General features: G+C 39.9%; 1 long non-coding RNA gene across 1 annotated transcript in view; it reads left to right on the forward strand.

The window, feature by feature from the left end:
* Nucleotides 1-4,045: 4,045 nt before the first annotated feature.
* LOC111975900 (uncharacterized) overlaps nt 4,046-25,668 on the forward strand; it is a 104,973-nt gene continuing 83,350 nt past the window's right edge. The window contains exon 1 of the long non-coding RNA XR_002878876.2: nt 4,046-4,131. This is a non-coding gene — a long non-coding RNA (uncharacterized lncRNA). The remainder of the gene's footprint in view (nt 4,132-25,668) is intronic.

Here is a 25,668-nt window from a genome sequence, read left to right on the forward strand (position 1 = left end):
AGAAACTAGACGTTATTGTGGCTGCAGCAGAAAAGTTTTTGGGACTCAAGGGTTTTACATCGAAAGACTCCCCTTGAGCCTGTGTAGGGATCAGACCTGTTTAATTTATTTATAACAAATGTTTTTGGGGGAATCCTGTTTCCATCCCGCATATGTTTCCATCCGGCGGGATGCACATGAAATTGTGTGATTGMCAATATACCATAGAAGAGAAGAAGCCTGTAACACATGACGTCATTACCTGTTTCCTAAATAGTGACGGTAAGTCCGTTAATGAAATATTATTTGACATGTGGGATGTTGATGTAACATATTCAGAAAATATTATTCATATGTACGCATGTTGCATATAAATTAGTATGCCCCACTGGTGTGTTTCATTATGAACCGGTCTTTTGAACTGTTTCTTTACCAGCAGAGGATGCTCATGGCATTCCAGACTACAGGAGAAGAATCTCTCCCCCTTATTCCCTGACAGTTCAACCTCCACTGCTGAGACCCAGCTAATAGGATCCCTGGGCTCTCTCCAACCTGGTTTTATCTCCATTTAATGCAATGGAATATATAAACATTATAATTGTACATTTTGACATTTTAGCAGAAATACTATCAGTACAGTGTATACTCCACATAGTGTTTAGTCAGGACAAAGGTACATTTGTATTACTGAATAAAAAAGAGAGCATGTACTGTATGTGTTCAGGAGAGGAAATTGCTATGTCGTGTTGGGGTCTACATAATGTTTTGTAAGGACAAATATAAATTGTATTAAACTACTTGGTGAGGGTTGGTGCTGTCCCCTTGTCATATTTCCACAACTTAAAGCTGAAATGGAAATGAAAGGGGCAGTTATAGGATTTTTTGTCATATTTAATAATATTATTCTGTGAGCTTGGTATTCATACGATGCGAGAGCCTTGTTTGAGGTAGCCTTGTTGAAAGTTGCACAGGCTCATATTTTTTATTTCTGCCTGAAAGAAGAACTTGTTTGGGCTATAACCTCTGTAGAGGGCTGTGTGTGTTCAACTCAGTTTTTTTTTATAGCAATGTCAGGGTTTGACTGTCCAGGTGGGGTCACACTATCTGCCTGGCTGACACAGTAGGCTTTTATGGGCTTCGGTGTCATTTCTTTTGGGAAAACACAATCCATTTTCCCCATGAAGAACCAGCTGATAGCTGTCATTAATACAATGTCTCTCTTGTTGAGAGAGAAATGGGCACGTCTCTCACATTTCATTTAAATGTAATAATAAGAGTACTTTCAGAGGACTGAACTATTGACTTCCAGTTGCTTTATTCAAATGTGGTCATTCAAATTCATTATTTGGTTGGGGGGCCCCCCACTTCACGGCAAAACATTTGAATGACTCCCCATTTGACGATGGAGAGAAATGTTTTGTTTTTATGTTAATTTCCTGCAGTTTTATGTTGCCAATGGTTACATGGGTGTAAAATGTTGCAGTTTAAAAGTTTCCTGCAATTCTACCCATTTTGCCATGTGGTGGTGAGATCATTGCTGTTTTAAAGCTAACTTCCAACAACCACTGATGCACAACCAAATTTAGAAATTGCACCTGGTGTATTCTACTATTCTTACTCTCAATAGTAAGTTGAGAACTCGACTGAGTTTGTTAGGGGGCCTTAAGCGACTGCTTATCGCTGAAACCGGCCCTGAGTATCAATGTTATTTGATCTTACTTATACTTACTTAAATTAATTGTATGTATAATTTTTGTAAAGACAAAGATTGAACACACAACTGTGACTTCTGTAGACATTTAATTTGTGGTTCCACATGTTCTAAGGAACACGTTCTTTAGGTGCTCAAATCCTCCACACTGCTCCTGACAACACTTCATCTTTAAAATATTGTGAGTGATAGTTGTTGACATGTCTCTGAACTCGGCCAAGCCTCCTCCATTCATGGATTGCTGTCCACATGCTTGTGAAGTTATCGCCTGCAGGAGTTAAAAGGCAGTTAGTACATTATTTATGCACTGCTGAAAGGTGACTCATTCAGTAGAGGCAGTCAAAAAAAGCACAGTAAATCAAGTTAGCCTTCATTCTGAAATAATGATTCATTTTGATATAGTTCTCTCCAAATGAAAAATAGTGAAATTAAGAGGCTGCGACTTGTGGCTATCCCTTTTATTTTTGCTCATGTAAATGTTCTGTTTTGGTGTTTTCTTTCTCAGTTAGGAAGATATGCAATGGGTAATATTTGTATAACAACATTGTCAATTTAAGCCTTTACTGATAATCAAAATAAGCAAGTAAGACTAATAGAGCTAATTTGAGAGAACATTTTTATAGAAAAAATTACTGAATACTGAAAACTAAATGGAATAGGCAAACTTTTTAAAATACCTCTCCCCACTCATGGTACAGCCCAGGCCTCAGCAACTGCCCAGGCTTGTCCCAGAGCACATCCTTAAGGATTTGCTGAAGAAAGACTGAAGGTACCCGTTTGCTTCTCAATAATCCTTGGCCTAAGGCAACCACGTATCTCAGTAAGTCCTAACTCGTCTCACATTGTAAGTGTAGATATATTCTGCATTCATTAATTTGGTCTAACTTCCCGAGGCAGTTGTTTGATATGTGGTATTTTACTGAAGGTTGATAAGCTAAAGTTAATTGCAATAAGTAGATTACAGATACTGCTTGAAATGTAAGTTGAAATCTGGAGCAGACATATATCCTTGTCTCCACAGTCAGTTAGCACGTAACTAATAAAAAAACATGGGAGGACATGGATTTCATGTGAAGAATGATTTGTATTCATAAATAAATCAGATGGCATACAATACAGAATCAAACCAGAGTTCCCCAAAACCAACTAAAAGGCTCAGTCTCTGATTCACAAATGCAAAATCAAGTCTGTTTTATTTAAAAAGTCTATAATTAGGCCTTTTACACTTTGGTTGTTGGAAGTCGATAGTCCACACAAAGGAAACGTATCTTGATGATCAATACAAATATCCCATACAAGTCTTTGAAAATGTTCCCACTTGTATGAGGTGAGAACTAGACATTTAAACTGTAAACAGTTTCCTAATTAGTAATAATTTCTGACCACAACATCCAGTCAGCCAAGATGGCTTCCCTTTTCTTGACACACCCACTCCCTATTTCACTCAAATCAAGAAATGCAACAGGTATTAAAACATCATCTGGCTAAACAAAATGAAGAGCCTGAGGTTAGATTTGATCGTCGATACAAGTCTGAGGTCTGAAGGCTGAAGGATTTTAYGCAAGGCGATATAACCATAGTACCATAATGAATTGGACAACTAACCTTTCGTCACAAGCCGTTTTATATTCAGACGAAAAACAGATTCTGCAGCAAAGTTGACATCTTTAACCGTCATGAAATTGGATTGTGTTTGTGTGTTAGGTCACCCCTTCGTCCTCTTGTTTTATTCTCTCATATTTCCTCGTTGTGCATCTTGTATGTTTGGAGAGATAAGTCTTCTAGCAATCAATTAGCCCTGGCATACCTTCCAACACTGATGAAGCAGGAACCAATATTGAGTTACAATTCCTGTTCTATTTAGCACATTTCCAGAAACTTGAATAAAGAGGAACGCTCTGAATTGCAACCTACCCAACAATAAGGTAATCTGAGATGAAGGAAGAGGTGCTCTTAGACCCCGTTTTTGAAGGGCTAAGTGTTTTTCACTCAAATAGACCATAGGGAGACTCAAATGACTCAAAAGGCTATATCGCCAAGCACTTGTGGTTTGCTTTATTTATTTATTAATTTGAGGTCCGGCCACTGACATATCTGACTGCATCTGAATTGCTGTGAATTGACACCGGTTACTGTTCATAATGTGAGCTTGGGTGTCTTTCCTGACCACAGTTCGTTCAACCTCCCCTCACTGCAATTTAACTGCCCTTAAAATGTATTGACGGCAACACAGGAGCTGTGGGGCGAGACAGGATTATCAGTCTTTGTTGTGTGAGTGTGTCTATTATCCTGACCTCTATTCACAATGGGCCTTTAGGAGTGTCGCTTCCAGCCACATAGCAAAGTACCCATAGACAAACAACATGTGAACCAGAGAACTCCCTTTGTCCCAATGCACTAGACACTTACGGTCCAACTCTGAACAAAGCACTCAACTTCAGGTAAGGCTCTCCAACCAATATTGATTTCATAAAGATAAACTGAAGTGCACTCTTTAAGCTGTTATTGTTTCATCTAAAAAAAAAAGGTCATTCATTGTTTTCCTTGAATATCAATGGTAAAATTGTGTCATCTGTATGCTGCATATTCACAGCCATAGAAAAAGTCCCTTATCTGTGGTTGGCCTTTGTGATTTAAAATGCATCCATGTGCTTTAGGGGGCACATTCTGTACTGTGTGTTAAACTGAATGACACTGAAATGTATCCGGTATCGTAGCAGATGCACAAGATGTTGTTCTGACCGTAGCAATGTGTGAGGGAGACAGCCTCTTTTCAGCCCAAGGGACTGGGGAAGCAAGGTGTTTTTATCCCCTGTGGTTACTAACCTAGAAGTAGTACATTTCTAGCCTGCTGCGTAATTTATTCATGCTGACTAATTAATTCATGATAATCTCTAGAAATGCTTTCTTCTGGTATGTTACTTTAAAAAAAATGATCACCCATTGAGTTAATGATTATTAAAACAAATTTGCTGTGTATACTTAGTCTAAACTGAGGATAACCTAATCCAGTTTTGCTTTGAAAGCAACTTGATGAATAACATCCAGACTCATTTGGAGAGGAAGTCCTTTAGCCACAGTTATCTGAACTACTGTTGTTATTTTAAAGTTTTAAGTCCAGTAGTTTTATGACTCAAGCTCTAGAAATAAGGTGGAACATATTTGAGAATGTATCTAGTTTAATAAATGGTAGTCTTTGCACTAAAGTTGTTCAGCCATTTGAAATATTTTTTGCTATAATCTATTGCCTTTGATCTAACAATTATTACAGTAAAATGAATAACATAATAAAAGCATCAAGTGCACATTCTGTACAATTTGTCTAAAGGAACACATGTTCTTATCCACAGAAGAGGTATTCACCCCCTTGGAATTTTTTCCCTTTCAAATAMATTTTTTGGGGTGTATTACAGTGTGGAAGTAAAATGGATTTATATTTTTTGTCACTAATCGACAACAAATACTTGAAAATGGCAAAGTGAAAAAAACTATTCAAGAAATGTTTGCAAATGAACATATTTGCAAACTCACTGTCATTCTTAACCCTAACCGAAAATCTGAAAAGAGGAAAAGGACGACAACATGTAATGCAAACGATAATGGAACAATTAATTCGATAACAAAATAAAAATAAATAAGACTAGACAATCTTTGTGCAGACAATTATTTGCTATTTGGTATTCAGTAAGTTGACCAATTTCTTTTTACTTTATTTTTCATTCTGAAGGTCATGAATCAGGACTATGTATGCTTTTCAAAATKAATCTTTGAGTCCTTACCTGTATGTGGACTTGCAGTATTCTCGAGCTTTTCATTTTATGTCAAAAGTACAGGATCAATATTGAGGTCAAATATGCACATATTAAGTCCATATACWAAAAAAATCTAAGGTGATGGAATATCCCAAAAAGACCACCACAGCAAAAGTTTGTTGCATGGGTGCTCTTAATTTTTTTTTTTTAACTCATGTTCCGACCTCAATCGGTCCTTGTTGTTACTGTCTTTTTGGGAGATCCCTTCACCTTTGTCCAGATGGCTACCACATTCGATAGAGTTAAGATAATGCCAGTGCTACTAAATGTCTCTAAGCCCATACACTTTTGAGTAGCAAAATCCAGGCAAAGCAAAGTCTTTTCATCATGTCGTTTGAGAGGTCAGAATTCCCATATTCCTTAAATACAGTTGAAATCGGAAGTTAACATACACCTAAGTCAAGTACATTTAAACTCAGTTTTTCACAATTCCTGACATTTAATCCTAATAAAAATTGCCTGTCTAATGTCAGTTAGGATTACCACTTTATTTTAAGAATGTGAACTGTCAGAATGATAGTAGAGAGAATTATTTATTTCAGCTTTAATGTCTTTCATCACGTTCCCAGTGTGTCAGAAGTTTACATACACTCAATTAGTATTTGGTAGCATTGCCTTTCAATTGTTTAACCTCTCTGCGAGTAAGACAAGTTTCCTGAATTTCCGCCTGTCTGATGTGCCCAAAGTAAACTGCCTGTTACTCAGGCCCAGAAGCTAAGATATGCATATATGAGAATTGGATAGAAAACACTCTGAAGTTTCTAAAACTGTTAAAATAATGTCTGTGAGTATAACAGAACTGATATAGCAGGTGAAAACCCGAGGAAAATCGATCCAGAAGTTTTGTTGCGCTTGGAATGACTTCCAATGCAATGCTATTGAAAGATCTAATTTCCGCCTCCCAGATTTCAATTCCTATGGCTTCCACTAGATGTCAATAGTCTTTATAATAGGTTTTAGACTTGTTTCTTTTGAAAAATGAAGAAGTATTTGTTGTCGTTCCAAGTTGAGCGCTCTTCGTTCTTGGGAGCGCTCTTCGTTCTTTTCCTTTGCTATTGAACATACTATTCTCCGTCTGAAATATTATTAATTATTTAGATATTAGACAACCTGAAGATTAATAAAAACATCTTTTGACTGGATTGGACAAACTTTGCTGGTAACTTTTTGGAATACTGGATTATTGAATTCAATGGCACCAACTAAACTGCATTTTTGAGATATAAAGAAGGACTTTATCGAACAAAACGACCATTCATTGTGTAGCTTGGACCCTTGGGATTGCAACCAGAGGAAGATCTTAAAAAGTAAGGGATTCATTTTATCGCTATTTATGATTTTATGTCACCAGTGCTGGTTTGAAAGACATGTTGACATGGGGCGCTGTCCTCAGACAATCGAATGCTATGCTTTCTCCGTAAGGTCTTTTTGAAATCTGACAAAGCAGTTAGATCACCAAAATTCTAAGCTAAATAATCACGTATTACACTCCTATTTTCAAGAATGTTTAATATTACGATTTTGTATTTTGAGTTTGGTGCGCTCCGATTTCACCGGATGTTGTCGAATTTGATCCCGCCAGCTGGATCTTTGCGCTAAGATTAACTTGGGTCAAATGTTTTGGGTAGCCTTCCACAAGCTTCCCACAATAAGTTGGGTGAATTTTGGCCCATTCCTCCTGACAGAGCTGGTGTAACTGAGTCCGGTTTGTAGGCCTCCTTGCTCGCACACGCTTTTTCAGTTCTTCCCACACATTTTCTATGGGATTAAGGTGAGGGCTTTGTGATGGCCACTTCAATACCTTGACTTTGTTGTCCTTAAGCCATTTTGCCACAACTTTGGAAGTATGCTTGGGGTCATTGTCCATTTGGAAGACCTATTTGCGACCAAGCTTTAACTTCCTGACTGATGTCTTGAGACGTTGCTTCAACCTATCCACATAATTTTCCTACCTCATGATGCCATCTATTTTGTGAAGTGCCCCAGTCTCTCCTGCAGCAAAGCACCCCCACAATATGATGCTGCCACCCCCGTGCTTCACGGTTGGGATGGTGTTCTTCGGCTTGCATACCTCCCTCATTTTCCTCCAAATATAACAATGATCATTATGGCCAACAGTTCTATTTTTGTTTCATCAGACCAGAGGACATTTCTCCAAAAAGTACGATCTTTGTCCCCATGTGCAGTTGCAAACCGTAGTCTGGCTTTTTTATGGAGGTTTTGGAGCAGTGGCTTCTTCCTTGCTGAGCGGCCTTTCAGATTATGTCAATATAGGACTTGTTTTACTGTGGATATAGATACTTTTGTACCTGTTTCCTCCAGCATCTTCACAAGGTCGTTTGCTGTTGTTCTGGGATTGATTTGCACTTTCGCACCATAGTACGTTCATCTCTTCATCTCTAAAAAACTTTACAGAAAAAGCAAACCATGCAATAATCTGAGTACGGCGCTCAGACGACAAATCAACCCAAAGAGATATCCGCCATGTTGTTCAGTCAACAGAAGTCAGAAATAACATTATGAACATTCACTTACCTTTGATGATATTCATCAGAATGCACTCCCAGGAATCCCAGTTCCACAATAAATGTTTGTTTTGTTTGATAATGTCCATCATTTATGTCCAAATTCCTCCTTGTTGTTCGCGGGTTCAGTACACAATCTAAACTCATGACGCGCGTTCAAGTCCAGCGGAAAGTACGGACGAAAAGTTAAAAAAGTTCCATTACAGTCCGTAGAAACATGTCAAACGATGTCTGGAATCAATCTTTAGGATGTTTTTAACATAAATCTTCAATAATGTTCCAACCGAAGAATTCCTTTCTCTTCAGAAATGCGATGGAACGCAGCTAACTCTCACATGAACGCGCATGGTCAGCTCCTGGCACTCTGGGAGAGACCTTACTCAATCTCCTCTCATTCGCCCCCAATTCACAGTTCGCGGCCAAGACGGAAGCCCGAGAGCTAGCCTCAGAAAAATATTGGGTGGTGAACACAGGGTGGATGGCGGAGCCAGGGTTTGAACCAGAGCCAACTCCCCGTACTCACCGTGGGGAGCGTGTGACCGGTCAGGCACCATGCTTTGCGTTGATACGCACTGTGCGCATTCACAGCCCGGTGCATTCTGTACCAGCTCCTCGCACTTGTCGTGCTAAAGTGGGTATCTGTCCAGGACGGGTTGTGCCGGCTCAGCGCGCCTGGATCTCCAGTGCGCCTCCTTGGTCCAGGATATCCTGCTCCGGCTCTACGCGCTGTATCCCCAGTGCGCCTTCACAGCCAAGTGCGTCCTGTGCCAACTTCCCGCACTTGCCGTACGAAGGTGGTCATTTGTCCAGGACGCATTGTGCCAGCTCTAAGCTCCTGACCTCCAGTACGTCCTGTGCCTCCTCCCCGCGCTCGCCCTGAGGTGCGTGTCACCAGCCCGGTACCACCAGTGCCGGGCCWMGTACCAGGCTTCCGGCGACGATCGTCAGTCCAGAGCTTTCGGCGACAGTCCCCAGTCCAGAGCTTCCGGCGACAGTTACAAGTCCAGAACTTCCGGCGACTTTTCACAGTCCGGAACCTCYGGCAACGGTCCACGGTCCGGAACCTCCGGCGATTGTCCACGGTCCGGAACCGCCAGTGACGGTCTGCGGTCCGGAGCCTCCAGCGACGGTCTGCGGTCCAGAGCCTCCAGCGGGGGTTCCCAGTCCAGAGCCTCCTGCGAGGGTTCCCAGTCTAGAGCCTCCTGCGAGGGTTCCCAGTCCGGAGCCTCCGGCGACGATCTACGGTCCGGAGTCCCCGGCGACGATCCACGGTCCGGAGCCTCCGGCGACGATCCACGGTCCGGAGCACCCGGCGACGATCCACAGTCCAGAGCATCCGGCGACCCACTGACCGGTTCCTCCGGCGACGAGCCACGGTCCGGTTCCTCTGGCGACGATCCACGGTCCGGAGCTTCCAGTGACGATCCCCGCACCAGAGCCGCCATTGAAGATGAGGTATCCGCGAGCGGAGTGGGTACTTCGCCCCGCACCGGAGCCGCCCCCGACGGTAGATGCCCACCCGGACCCTCCCCTATTGAGTCAGGTTTTGCGGTCGGAGTCCGCACCTTTTGGGGGGGGTACTGTCACGCCCTGACCATAGAGAGATTTTTTTCCCTCTATGTTGGTTAGGTCGGGGTGTGACTAGGGTGGGTCATCTAGGTGATTATATATCTATGTTGGCCTGGTATGGTTCCCAATCAGAGGCAGCTGTTTATCGTTGTCTCTGATTGGGGATCATATTTAGGCAGCCATTTCCCCATTGTGCTTTGTGGGATCTTGTCTAGGTATAGTTGCCTGCGAGCACTACATGAGCTTCACGTTTCGTTTTGCGCTATATTGTTTTCTTTGAGTTTCACTACCTAATAAAGAGGATGGAACCATACCACGCTGCATCTTGGTCCACTCACTATAACGATCGTGACACCATCCAACTACCTCATCCCCATATTTTTTTTTTTTTTTGCTCCTTTGCACCCCAGCACCTCTACTTGCACATTCATCTTCTAAACATCTATCACTTTAATCACTGTTTAATTACTAAATTGTAATTACTTCGCCACTACGGCCTATTTATTTCCTTGCCTCACTAATCTTACCTCATTTGCACACACTGTATCTAGATTTTTATATTGTGTTATTGACTGTGCGTTTGTTTATTCCATGTGTAACTCTGTGTTTGTGTCGCACTGCTTTGCTTTATCTTGGCCAGGTCTGTCACGCCCTGGCTATAGAGAGGCTTTTTATTCTCTATTTTGGTTAGGCCAGGGTGTGACTAGGGTGGGCAGTCTATGTTCTTTTTCTATGCTGTTGGTTTTCTATGTGTTTGGCCTGGTGTGGTTCCCAATCAGAGGCAGCTGTCTATTGTTGTCTCTGATTGGGAGCCATACTTAGTTAGTCTGTTTTCCCATTTTGTGTTGTGGGTGATTCATTTCTGTTTAGTGTGTGTTGCACCTGACGGAGCTGTTTCGGTTGTCACTTTTTGTTTTTGCTTTTTAGTGTTCAGTTTCTATTAAATATGACGGACACTTACCATGCTGCGTTTTGGTCTTCACCTTCTTCTGACGACAGCCGTTACAAGTTCGCAGTTGTAAATGAGAACTTGTTCTCAACTGGCCTACCTGGTTAAATATAGGTGRATAAAAAATATAAAAAATAGTTTGCTAACTACCTATGCAAAATTGTCCAGAACTATTTCTGTAGGGAAAAAGCAAAACACATTGCATAAAAAACCTATCTTCTCTTTCCTGTGTGGACGTTTTTGTCTCCTCTTCAACACTTTTTTTCTTTCGTGGCATTCTCTTATGTCTGGATTTCGCACACAACCTTCTTCTTGATCACAGTTCTTTGTTGTGGGAACGTTTGAGGTCGTCGTTATTACACAGATGGTCAAATCTTGACGTGATGCCTTAATTCCTGGGATAAATAAGTGCACCAATTTATCCCATCCAAAAGTGAGAATATTCTTCAACCATGAAACCCTTGCAAGGTTAAATTATGGAATAAGAGGTTGTCTTATGACCATTTTAGGTGCTTTTATAAACCATTATTCAACCAAGCTTAATTGGCTCACAATTCGGCAAGTACTGAATGACTGCTCACAATTTTAGCCATAACTGTTTATTGCTTATTAAAGGAATTCACCCATTGTCAAGTCCCACCCTCCTTAGCTACTGTTGCTTTCCACGTCAAATGCACCGGTAGATGACTTATAGGAACACTTCGGATTTTGGCAATGAGGCCCTTCATCTTTAGTCAGATGAACTTGTGGATACCATTTTTTTTATGTCTCTGGGTGCAGTTTGAAGGAAGTTGCTAAGGGACAGTATGTTGTTTATAATGAGGGATAMCTGGAGAAAATCGGACCTCTGAAATGAAAATGGTTGGCCCTCCCTTCAGCAAGATAAATGTTGATCAGACCCTCCCTGAACGCAAAATACTCATTAAAACATAAAGTGGATAGCATAGAACATGCCGTTAACGCTCACTCGTTCTCAGTTTTGTAAGCATTGCATGGCAAATTAGCCAGAAGGTTGTGGATTCGCAGACCACTGCGGACAAGGGTAGGGGTGAAAAGATCTCCATTATAATAAAAGCACTGCCTGAATCTATCCCCTTATTTGCGCTCTGAGAAAAAAATTGCCTTTTATGAACACATTTCATGTAATTGTAATTCATTTTACATGACTGGAGATGGAGCATAATCTTTTTTTAATACCGCAACGAGCATGACAATGAATGAGCACACGCTGCAGGACTGGAAACGTTTCGATTTCTATACAGGCTATTGTTAAAAAAGAAGGGACTAAGTTTAGAGCAGTGCTAAAGTTGTCTATCAACTGTAAGAAAGGAATGCAACAGAACCAGCTCCAACTGAAGTATCTGATCATCAATTAATGAGAGAAACAGCTATTCATTTTTTAACACAGTAGCTGCATATTATCAGATAGGCCTTCATGCACGTGTAACTTTTCTTCATTTGGGAAACTATCATTTTCGAATGTATTCTATTTTATTAGATATTGTTTTTACAAAATAGATTGTGTTGACTGTAATTAGGGAATGGGAATATAAGAGCATCTGCTAGGCTAAATTAACAAACTAGGCATGCTAAGCTCACCGCATGATACTCAAACCAAAGAGTGGCCAAACTCGTGTTTCTTAAAGGGAATTCAAAGGCACTGGTGAATGACTGTATAGCCTAATAAGGCATTTTGTTTCATTGTTATTTCATTCCAAGTAATTACACAGCTTAAATGACACATGTATAGGCATGCTGTTGAAGTGCTGTTGTTGATGTGTTGTGGAAATGCTAAATGCTCCTGTCAGCCTGTAGCATGTCACACATGCTTCAAAATGTATTTCTTAAATGGCAGGCCTTGAAATAATTATAATTATAAAACAGCCAAAATAATTAATTTTGTTTTTTTCTTAGGCTACCTGGCTTGCTCCTGAATGATTTAGTTAGCATGTTGTTTAATAGCCTATTGACATGTTGAACATCAACTAACAGTGACAGAGTCACACATTACTTCCCAAGCAAAGTAAATGTTCTGTCTCCTCGGCTATAGAAAGTCATAGCGCAGCTTCTGAATGTCATAGAGACAACCCCAAAGATATCCCATATGCATTGTCTTTCCCAGGCATTATACAGCTTGTTTCTACTGCAGCATAAAGCATTGTGGACTAAAGCTGTGTTATAGATCGCTTCATATCATCAGGTCCGTTCTTTTTTTTTTTTTACTGACAAGAGGTAAGCCTAATTATTTGGCAATTTTCTTTAACAAAAGCCACTATCTTCACACAGTTCGAGCCCTGGTTTTAACTTAACACACCAAACCCTTCACTGACACTGCGATATTTAGGGAGAGCATGGTGACATCCTCTGGATATAATCATAAATCCATCTGTCAAACAGGTAGGCTTACCTCTTGTTACTTGAATAGGAAGAGATAGTCTCCAACACAAAGCCCTCTTGTAGTCAGTATCCTAAAGTCAAATTACAAATGAAGACTGTTTAAATGAACTAGGCCTTCTCGACATAGCCACTTTCAGCACCCATGTTAAATTAATAAAAAATGTTTTACTCTCAACAACAAAAATATATGTTCTGAGTAAACAATCACATTAGAAGGCAATTTTTGAGGTCTGGAAAAATAAACGGAGAAAATTCGATTTTGAAGTGTAATTTCCCATTTATTGCGCATCTAAAAAGAGAGGAATGTAGCTATGTTTCTGCTGTTAGGCCTACTGCTGCAACACATGTCATGGCAGAGTTTTCAAAACATTGCCACCCAATTGATACAAATAATAAGTATAGAGTTCTGTCAGGTAAGCCTACTTTGCAGTTAACATTTAATTGAGTAGGATTTTGGGGAAAGTATTTCTGTCTACCCACAGACRGTTATCATTAGCATCACTAACTGGCTACACACCGAATGATGGACAAATGCGTGCAGCAAACAAACAGACAGGAGCAATATTGCTGGAAATTAATTGGGTTTTTAAGCCAACAGTGGCTAACCAGGGGTGGGATAATGTCAACGTGGTTTTGATTGGATATTAGGCGGGAGCTTTATGTTTGACAGTTTGCGATGGAACATAAAAATAATGCATGTACATTCAGAATTAATTGCCGCGCTACTCATAGGTGGGCTCGTGGATACCTGTCGGAGACCCCTGGCCTATAGTATAGGCTATGGATCATCGAATTGAGACCACACTAGGTTTACTTGATATTACACTCCCAGCAGAGAATCAGGGATGAGGGGCATCATCATCATGATATAATAAGCAACTAATTCTCAAACCCTGAGCAATATGACATTTAATCAAATTACATGACCCTCCCCTGGACTAAATAACAAAATCCTAAACCCTCTCCCTGACGGAAATGGAAAAATCTCTACCGCTTCCTAACTAGCGCTAGCGCAATTGCTAACTAGCGTTAGCACAATGACTGGAAGTATATGGTATCTGCTAGTTAGCATTGGATCCCAAATCTTCCTCTTATTTCATACTGGACACAGAAACAGAAAAATGGTATCCACGAGTTCATTTGACTCTGGGGAAGTAGATAAAGGGTCTCATTGCAAAAATAAATAAATATCCCTTGAACAATTTAAACTATTTTTTTACTTTGCCATAGCGCTCATAAGTTTCCATGCATTTCAAACGAAAGGTTGACCTGGGCCTGGGCTAACACTTGCGTTGAATGCTATCGGAAACTTGAACATTTGTAACAAACAAGGTAACAAGCATTCACCACCTGTTACATGCTGTTAGTACACTGTAACTATGGATTATTACAATACTTGTTAGTGTATTTTCATATATATAATTACACTGTAATAAGGGCCTCTTAAAATGTGTCCAAGTAAAGTCAATTGAAATGTTTATGCTGTCATTGGAAATTGAAATCCAAGTTCACTTCTTCACTCAATAAGCATTTGCTAAGACCAAATGTGCAGAGCTTTACTTTTTGCATGTGGAGGTTTTGCAGCTATTTATCAGTGAGGGTATATTTTCCCCTTGTCTTGGTTGCTCTCCACCATTGAGTGTGTGAATGTGATTTTATTTCTGTTTGTCCTGATTCACCACAAATTGCTTCTTTTGGCAATCTGTGATTGCTTCATAAATGTTTTGTTACTTTAAAATTAATGATATGTATCCATTGACTTTTGAATAGTGCCTTRTGAGCTCAGTTCAAGTGTCACACCCTATCAGAAAACAAAATAATAAAAAAAATTACGACATAATTGTTAACAAACACTTAATAGCCTCAAAACATGGTTAAAACTATAATTTTGATCTAATGGATGGTTGTCAGGCCTTGAATCCATAGCTCTGTCGATTAATTTAAGAGTGGTTACATTTCTTAACGTGGTAATATGTCACTTTTTGGGCAACCCAACCAAATTCACYTAGGAATGTGAGTTATAGATCTATTGTTCTAATTAAAAGCAAGTCTAATAAGCGGTAGATCTGTTCTATGTACGCTATTTCTATGCTACCCATGCTTAAGTGCTTCTACACCTGCATTGCTTGCTGTTTGGGGTTTTAGGCTGGGTTTCTGTAAAGCACTTTGAGATATCAGCTGATGTAAGAAGGGCTTTATAAATAAATATGATTTGATTTAAGTTGGTTTTTGCGTCTTTTACTGTTGGTTTTGTACATCAGCTGAAACAAACAGTGACGGGGTGTACACTTTGTTGTTGTTGGAGATCTGCAGATTGCCCATTTAATGGTTTGAAACTCAGTCCTGACAGAGAGCCATTACAGACTACTTGTACAGAGATAATGTACAGTGGAAAGTGACAGTGGATATTTTGTACCTTACGCTTTTGTAACCAAAGAGCGATACAATTGGTTGTCCTATGAGTACTGCATTTCTGCTCATATTTATTATACTATTTCAATTATTGGTGGGCAATTAAATCACTTCTCTGTACTGTTGAATAAGAAACTGTGGTAAAATACAGCCACAAAGGTGATGCTGTTGTTGTGTTGCGTTATCTACAGATAGTCACTGAATATTAAAAGACCGGCATTCCAGGTTCCCTTTAGATCCAGGTTCCTTTTAGATCACAATCCATTATCCCAATGTATGCAATGGAGTGGATGCATGGCAACTTTGAATATGTCATTTCACATCAAGGAATTTTCACAGCAACCTTGTAATGAAATTGGTCAGGACATCAAATCAATACAGCTTTTCAACTAAACCTGTCATCGAAACATCTATTTTAATAAAATTTCCACTCACATTGGGTAAAATCTATTTAAATCCTGTGTCTGGACTCAAATGAGAAGTGACAATGATGTGGCAGCCAGTGGTTATAGTGAACCGGACCATTACTCCCATTAGATGGATAGTTTGTACAGAGGTTATTTAGAACTTGCCCTGCTGTCAGATTGTGCCTGCCTTAAGCCAGAAGAGACTCCATTATCCTCCCTCTACCCACTACATCAGATGGAGAATGATTGCAGACTTGAAATCAATGAAACCACAAGCCTCCCTGATAATATTCCCACTTGGGATGCAATGGAGGATACAGTCAAAGTACTATCTAATGCCTGAACTGGCATTTGGCGGTTGAAATCTGGGGATATTGTACAAAACAGTTGACATGTAATCTTGGTATATTTATCATTATAAATGGTGTGAGGAAAATACTGATCATTTATAAAAATGCCTCATAAAGGTGATAATTTATCAATTTAATGTCATTGGGAATTTATCCGAATGTATCTTTACATTGAGAATTCAAAACGTATCGTAAAAGTGAGAATTTATTAACTGTGTCAAAATSATCATGGGACATTGGACGACTCAGAGGTGGTTTGTTAGTCACACATGGACATTATTGAGATGTGATTATGGGTTCCCCATTTTTMTTTTCGTTGATCTTTTATTGTCCTTGAGAATTGTAAGGAAACGCACTCATGCGCCAGATGATTGCAAGGCACTGTCATGGGTTTTTGGTTTATTGTGAGCTCCACTGCCCCTTGAGAAATGTTGCAAACTCTTATAATGGAATGATTGGGCAATATTGGACAAAAAGTCTCTCAAGCTCCCAATCAGTCATTTCTCTCCAAGCGTACAGAGCATTATTCCCCGAACAATACAAAGACAATACCAGATTGATATATTGTCTGTTTGGGGGTTCAGCTTTAGCCTTGCGGGGTGGAAACATGCTCTTGTCTGAAGTCACTAAGCACAGTGGTTCTTCCTTTAAAAGTTGCGTCATACTGCAGCACACCTTTCGGGCTGCCACAGAATTCTATGGCACGTTATTTAATTGTCAGCCATTGTTACCATTAATGCTAGTTAATGCTAGTTTGACCACCAGAGGGCATCTTTGAGAAGCATTTGATAGCCTTCAATGTTGTCTGTACTTTGTAAGAACATATTATATTAGATTGATATTAAGAAATGTAGTTTAATTAATATCATGGTGTTTCTTTTCCAAGCATAACATTTCTACACCCTAATTGTAGTCTAAAAATACCCAAAYGGAGATTCAGTGAAAATAAAMATGTAATTGATTTGTCAAGCCTAGTCCCCATGCTGGTCTCAGAGCAGCGCAAAAGGGTGCTAAAATAGTTGACCACAGCRGGTAGGCTATTGCTTCAAATCCTATTGCTTCTAACTTCAATATGCTTTTTAAGTAAGACCAACACCACYTTTAACAGCACATTACTAAGCACTGTTGACACTCAAGTCGCCTACAGGAGGCCTACAGTATATCTAAGAATCTTTTTTTTCAATGACGTGACTCTCTCTCCACCAATAATTTGATTTAGAGGATTGGAGTATTCTAAATGAATATCTAAGGGGCATTTTATCAATAAGTATATTTGAGTTTAACCACAATATTTGCAATATTTGTTCTGTCTTTTCTGGTGGATTAAACTGAAATTGCAACCAACTTTCAATGGCTTGTTTAAAAAACATAATGATATTTTGGAGATATTTTTTTCTTCAAATAACCTAAAGTGAGCGAGAAAAAGGCCATTCTTGAACATGGGGTGAGACATTGTTCCTAATTTGTAAATAAAGCCAGTTTGTTATTTAGAATATTTTTTTTCTGTTTTTAGAGGGATAGAAACCAAACGCTGAGAAACCCAGCCGCGGCTGACACAAGTATTGAAGCAGCATCTGTAGTAATGCAGTTAGCACTGCGATGCAGTCTCTTAGACCACTGCGCCACTCGGGCGCTGTACAACGTGACTGGTCGGGAGTAGGCTACATTACTACAGTAAGAGCAAAATAATCCTAACATTTCCACACCCTAATTGTAGTCTAAGTTGCTTTTAGAATAAAAACCTTACTGTACCAACAGTTAAAGTAAGTGCACAATTATCAATTTCTATTTGGTTTATGTCACCCATTCATTGTCAGTTAGAGACACAGTAGGAAATCGTACTAAACCACAAATTACCTCTAAGTCCCGCAGCATAATTGCAAAACTTTAAATTGAGCAACCACTCTAGGAGGATTTGGTTGAAAGATCACAGTAGGCCCAGAGATGTCTCTATCCGAGGTCACTGGTGTAAAGCCAAATTATCTAAAGCCACAGTTTGCGTTACTTGTGCTCGCCTCAGAGTGAGAGACAGAGATTAGTGGCATGTTCATCCCTCTGTGACTTCTCGGAGCTAGAGAGGTTCTGCCTTCCATGTTGCAACACGTCACACAATGCTGGGTTAGGACTGTCAACTCAATGCCATGCCCCTACAGCCAGATCCCTTTGATGCACAGCAGAATGGTGGCCTTGCATGGAGATCAGGTGCTCCCCTATGCAGATCAGATCACAGGCAGGCATATCTCCCTCTGCCCTCAGTATCAGTGATTAGAAGGCCTTATGCTGCCTTGTGGTGACATCACAGCAGACAGGAAGGCTCTAGATCCATGTTATTTTATCCGTTTTGCGTTATTGAATAAAAACATAGGCTAGAACAGGAAATTGAGGGATCATAATTTACTTGMTTTGGATGAATTAATTTCATAATTGCATGCCTAGTCTGTTACAAGAAGGAAGTACTATGCACTCTGTTCCAGAATAGCTCACTAATCACACTGAAGAAAAAATAAGAAACCCACCACAAATAAATACAAAATGGTCTAACAGTGCTATCTTTCTTGCTGTATTGAGTTCCACAATCTTCATTGATGATGTCTTAAGTGTGATAGATGTGGTAATGAGTGTAAGACTTATCAATGTGTCTTTGGACTGTTTCAGTTTAAGATATTACTCTGCTGAGATTGCAATTATCAAAAGCAAATATGGAAATCTGTTGTAAAAGGATCATGCTCAATTTAATTGGAAAAATTAAAAATATCAGCTCTGTTTACCAAATAGATAGCAGTATCAGGGCACAAGGCGAGACCCAGATGCAGACACAGGAGGCAGATGGTTTGAGTCTTACAATGTTTATTAATCCAAAAAGGGGTTGGCAAGAGAATGGACTCTGAACTGGTTTTGACCTTTTGCCTGTCCACGACCAATAGGTACCGAAGGGCAGGCATATTCAAGGTCAGGGCAGGCAGGATGATCAGGCAGGCGGGAAAGTAATCCAGAGTCAGGCAGTGGTCAAAACCGGGTAGACTAACAAAAGAGAAGAGAAAAGGAGTACGGGAAAATCACGCTGGTTGACTTGACTAAACATACAAGACTAACTGGCACAGAGAGACAGGAAACCTAGGGATAAATACACTGGGGAAAATAAGCAGCACCTGGAGGGCGTGGAGACAATCACAGGGACAGGTGAAACAGATCAGGGCATGACAAACAGATATATATWTTTTTTTTWATCTCATTGAGTTTTCTGAAACCGCATGCTTATCTACACTGAATCTCTCTCTCTGTGTGTGTGTGCGGACATTATTTCTATAAGTTTATCATTGTCAAGTCAACTATATTATTAATTTCAAGGAAAATTATATCCCCACAGTGGGAGATATGAAACCTATTCATATTAAGATATAGCTATTGCCTGACGATCACACTTATTTAAAAGTACCGCACAAGGCTAGACCTTCTGACCCTATTAGTTTAGCAAAATGTTGATTGACAGGGGTGTCCACAAACCAATGGAATATCAACAAATGTCTGTATGAAATAATCTCTCCAAGGCTTCTGTATTCCCTGGCCAAAACCACAAAGCTCAATACAGCCAGGAAATTGGCAGAAATAGCACTTTAAGATATCTGACATTTCTATTTATCTAAGGATGTCAGGTTTTCTTATAGTTCTGCCGCTTTCTGAAGCACACTACATGACACAAAGTATGTGGACGCCTGCTCGTCGAACATCCCATTCTAAAATCATGGGCAATAATATGGAGTTGGTCCCCCCTTTGCTGCTATAACAGCCTCCACTCTTCTGGGAAGGCTTTCCACTAGATGTTGGAACATTGCTGCAGCGTTTCAATTCATCCGGAAGGTGTTCGATGGTGTTAAGGTCAGGGCGCTGTGCAAGCCATTTTTTCCACACCAATTTCGACAAACCATTTCTGTATGGACCTCGCATTGTGCACRGGGGAATTGTCATGCTGAAACAGGAAAGGGCCTTCCGCCTTCCATTCGGGCAGGTAATGTTCTCCTGGCATCCGCGAAACACAGATTAGTCCATCGGACTGCCAGATGGTGAAGCGTGATTCATCACTCCAGAGAACGCGTTTCCACTGCTCCAGAGTCCAATGGCGGTGAGCTTTACACCACTCCAACCGGKGCATGGAAATCTTAAGCTTGTGTGTGGCTGCTCAGCCATGGAAAACCATTTCATGAAGCTCCCAACGAACAGTTCTTGTGGCCTTGTGTGGCCTACCACTTTGCGGCTGAGCCGTTGTTGCTCCTAGACGTTTCCATTTCACAATAACAGCACTTACAGTTGACTGGGATAGCTCTAGCAGGGCAGAAATTGGACAAACTGACTTGTTGGAAAGGTGGTATCCTGTGACGGTGCCACGTTGAAAGTCCCTGAGCTCTTCAGTAAGGCCATTCTACTGCCGATGTTTGTCTATGGAGATTGCATGGCGGGTGTTCATTTTTTTTTTTACACCTGTCAGCAACAGGTGTGGCTGAAACTGCCAAATCCACTAATTTGAAGGGCTGTCCACATACTTTTGTATATATAGTGTATAAATAGTTTCCAAAAGAGTTTAGGGCCACTTCTAATACCGTAGGTTCCTCTCAGTATTCTAGGCAAATAGTCAGCATACCAAGAAGCATATTGCATGGTATTACATCATGAGATCAGTCCAGATCCCCTTTGTTCAAAATTATGTCACAAAATAGAAGAGTGTTTAGAAATGTCATAATCTGTCTCACAGTAGAGACAGTTGTGCCAAGTAGTTAGACCACATGAGCACTTTCTCACAGCTTGTGTAAGCTAATGTTGTGTGGAGAGAGCCCCATACTGCATGGAACATCCTCATTTTGCAGAAAGCAATGCAACTTTGCACAGATTAATGGGTTACACTGTGCAGTGAAGGTGTTCTAATAGTATGAAAATGCCCCATAAGGTCATCAATCATTATGAATTTAGATTGGACTACTCAAAAAACGCTTGGAATTTAACGAGTACATGGAGCACAWGAGGACTGAAAACTGGACTGTGGGTGCTACATATGAAATGTATCCATATGTTCCACTTCATTGATGGTTTGGTTACACGTWAAGCAGTGCATTACGTGAATTGGCAGTGCTTTGTGTGTCAGTGTTTCCCATTCAAATGCTATACCTACTGTACTGCATTTCCCCTGTGATTCAGAGACATAATGGGAGTATAAGAAATGAATGAGACACAATTAYATAACTTGGATGCGCCCGGTCCAATGAAAGACAATGAATTTAACACTAACAAATGGCACATCTAAGTATGTACATGTATGATAATCCTTGACGGCAGTGTGCCACATTTTTGGTGAGCTTGATCATTACATGAACTAGTACACTGTATGAAAATGTTTAAATCCGGTGGAGAGCTTTATAATGTAATCACAGAGAGTAGGCAGCTTGGCTATGGAATCTGTTGAACTGAAGCAGGTGTGCTTTTGATTATATCTGCACTGTGAGTGCCAAGTGGCTTCGGACGTGATGGGTCAGGTTTTGTTTGGAGGTGTCAGCAGGTCCCCATAGCCAGACGATGCCAGCAATGACCATGTAATTCAAGTAGTCAGCTCTATTCCATGTTCCAACCTGACACAACATAGAAAATAACTGTCAGTCTGCTTCAGTGGCTTGGATTCTAAAACGGTGCAATTCATTTGTGGAATGGTGTTAATAGCCTGTGTGCTAAAATTCTATTTTTTCATTGTTCACGATTGCCTCAGTTGTTCAGTGCTCTTATAAAATGCTGCATCTACTAAATTGTACACCGTACTGGCAATGACATGGATTTACCTCAGTGAGGGCTGAAATGTGTGCCAGCTAGGCCAGTCAATCAGGAGTGATGACTATTGGAAGGATCAGGCATTATCTGCTTAGTGCTCATCTTGAAGAGCACTATATCTCATTTTCTACCTGAGCCTTGGGCATAATCTCTGTTTGTCGAAAGATAGAACCCCTGCTGAGTGTTCCCTGCAGATAGTGAGGCACAAAAGAGCCATGACAAAAAGGGTTATAATGGAATCAGTGACATTTGATATGTTTACATAATACCCCTTCTTTGGGACTCTCATTTTTTAGTTATCTATTCGTGGATTTACTGTCTTGGTTAAGAGAGCATTTGAATTTCCAGCTCCGGGGACATAATTCAACATATTTAGTTGATTGTATCATTTGTGTAGGACTGTTGTAATGCTATGTCAACAACTGTTTTGGGTAAAACTTTGGGTCAATCACAGTGCCTACTACCACTMGTTTTTTAAATATAAAAAATACCAAGATGACTGACAAAAGTTTCATAAGCACTCCATATCTGCATGTGCGTACTAATTATTACATATGTTATTAAACTGTAGTTACTCTGATATCATGCCTATGTAAATTAAATTAGGGCCATTTTCAACTATGTCACTGTTCAGGACAAGGAACAACCATCCATTACAGTGATAATACCTAAAAGGCCCAATATATTCTATTGAGTAATCAAATCAAATCCAATTCTATTTGAATAGTGTTTTTGATAAAGCCATTTCTCACAGGAACGCTTGAAAGAACCTCAAAGGTAAATTCATCAAGGTAAAACATTTACGGAATGCTATACAATTACAAACACTGTACTACTATAGGACAAGGGAAAAATACTGCAAAGATCCTAGTCAGAGATCAACGAAGCGTGATATGGTACTACAAGATATAATCAGCACCTACAAATGAGTTTGTTATTTGAACATAACTCAAAGAAAATATTTCTATGCAGGATGGCGATCTTCCTTGAATTGACATCAGAGCATGCCGTTTTCAGATGCCAGTCCAAGTAGTACTCTGTACCATGTTTAATTCAGAAGTAATATATGTTAATGTATGTTAATCTGTGTCCCTGATATGCTAATAGATACCAAACTCCCATAATCCAACTTGTCACTGGTGGCAACACGCTTATTAAGGAGGTCACCATGTTGTAAAACCTTTGCTTACCCAGTACTACGTCCTACTGGATCTTTAATATGACATAACTTGGTAAATTAAACTACATGTTTACCTTGGTTTGTAAATATTTCAAGCATTTATTCAAGTCCTCATTGTTATGCTTGGTAACACTTCAATACCCTCTTTATAATGCATTTATAATGCCTTATTATAGCAATGCACTATAATGCATGACATAGATGCCAATAGTTGTTCATAAAGATTATGAGCAGGCATCATGCCGTGTGAAGCAAAATGCTATAATGCTCTTTATAAACGTGGTGGTTCGAGCCCTGAATGCTGATTGGCTGACATCCATATACCACGGGTATGATAAAACATGTATGTTTACTGCTCTAATTACGTTGTTAACCAGTTTATAATAGCAATAAGGCACCCGGGGGATTTTGAAATATGGCCAATATCCCGGGACTCCACGTTGCGTCATGCTAACAACAGCCCTTAGCCGTGGTATATTAGTCATATACCACACCCCCTCGGGCCTTATTGCTTGAATATAATATGTTCATTGGGAAATTGTGTCAAGGGGTCATGATCAGTCATAATGCCCTGTGATGCCAAATGCTACAATGTTCTATGAAATGCTCAGTAGGAAATTGTATCAAGGGGTTCTACAATCATGTTTGGTGTGTAAGACAGAGTAAAGTGATTTGAGATTCTACAAAAATATTATAAATGAATTGTATTATTATAACATTCGTGAGAGGGTGTGAAGGGRAATGGGAACATACCCCTTGACAAGCACATAATGCTCTATCTCTAAATGAGCTTGTATAAAACACTTAATAAAGCATTTTACAGCCTTGGTCCTAATGTTAGATTAAGGTAGTCATAGGTGTTTATGAGCGGTTATTAGCGCCTATGTTGGGCCTGCCCATGAAACATGAAAGAAATATTTTACTTCAATTTTGAGAATTGTGAAGGAGGTAGTAATATTTGTTTTAAAATATCACCACTACCGTGATGTTGTTATTTGTATAATTTAATTTGAGCAATGTGATTTTTATTAACAGTAGATGGCACTAAATCATCATGTTTTACACTTGAATTCAGTGCCTTCTGTCACTCTGCAGAATTGGGTTACTGTAATAGAGTAAATATGTTATTTTATCTTAACCTGCTCACTGATATCATTTTAATGCAGTTTAGGTAAATGCTCCTTTTAGGAAAACGCAATTGAAGGTAATGTGCTAAATGGTGAAAAGGATGACGTAATAGGAGGAATTTACGCTACATGGCCTAAAGTATGTGGACACCTACTTGTCGAACATCTCATTACAAACTCATGGGCATTAATATGGAGTTGGTCCCCCTTTTCCTGCTTTAACAGCCTCCAATCTTCTGGGAAGACTTTCCACTAGATATCGGAACATTKCTGCTGGGACTTGCTTCCATTCAGCCACAAGAGCATTTGATTTGATTTGATTAGTGGGGTTGGGAAGTGATGTTGGGCGATTAGGCCTGGCTCGCAGTCACCGTTCAAAATCATCCCAAAGGTGTTTGATGGGATTGAGGTCAGGACTCTGTGCATGCCAGTCAAGTTCTTCCACACTGATCTCGACAAATCATTTACGCATGTAATTCACTTTGTGCACAGGGTGCAGTGCCATGCTGAAACAGGAAAGGGCCTTCTGCAAACTGCTGCCACAAAGTCGGATGCACAGAATCGTCTAGAATGTCATTGTATGCAGCAGCTTTAAGATTTCCCTTCACTGGAACTAAGGGGCCCAGAAAGCCAGCATCCCAGAGTCGCCTCTTCACTGTTGACGTTGAGACTGGTGTTTTGCGGGTACTATTTAATGAAGCTGCCAGTTGAGGACTTGTGAGGMGTCTGTTTCTCAAACTAGACACTCTAATGTACTTGTCCTCTGACTCAGTTGTGCACGGGGGCCTCCCACTCCTTTTTCTATTTTGGTTAGAGCAAGTTTGCGCTGTTCTGTTAAGGGAGTAGTACACAGCGTTGTACGAAATCTTCAGTTTCTGGGCAATTTCTCGCATGGAATAGCCTTCATTTCTCAGAACAAGAATAGACTGACGAGTTTCAGAAGAAAGTGCTTTGTTTCTTTCCATTTTGAGCCTGTAATCGAACCCACAAATGCTGATGTTCCAGACACTCAACTAGTCTAAAGAAGGACAGTTTTATTGCTTATTTCATTAGAACAACAGTTTTCAACTGTGCTAACATAATTGCAGAAGTATTTTCTAAGGATCAATTAGGTGTTTAAAATGATACACTTGGATTAGCTAACACAACGTGCCATTGGAACACAGGAGTGATGGTTGCTGATAATGGGCCTCTGTACGCCTATGTAAATATTCCATTAAAAAATATGCCGTTTCCAGCTACAATAGTCATTTACARCATTAACAATGTCTACACTGTATTTCTGATCAATTTGATGTTATTTTAATTGACAAAAAAGTAGCTTTTCTTTCAAAAACAAGGACATTTCTAAGTGACCCCAAACTTTTGAACGGTAGTGAAAATCTGTTGCAAATCTTGCAAATGGCTGTCAAACAATGATGAATAACCAACTTGACAGAACT

Source organism: Salvelinus sp. IW2-2015, linkage group LG16 (assembly GCF_002910315.2).
Source record: "Salvelinus sp. IW2-2015 linkage group LG16, ASM291031v2, whole genome shotgun sequence".
Lineage (NCBI taxonomy): Eukaryota > Metazoa > Chordata > Actinopteri > Salmoniformes > Salmonidae > Salvelinus > Salvelinus sp. IW2-2015.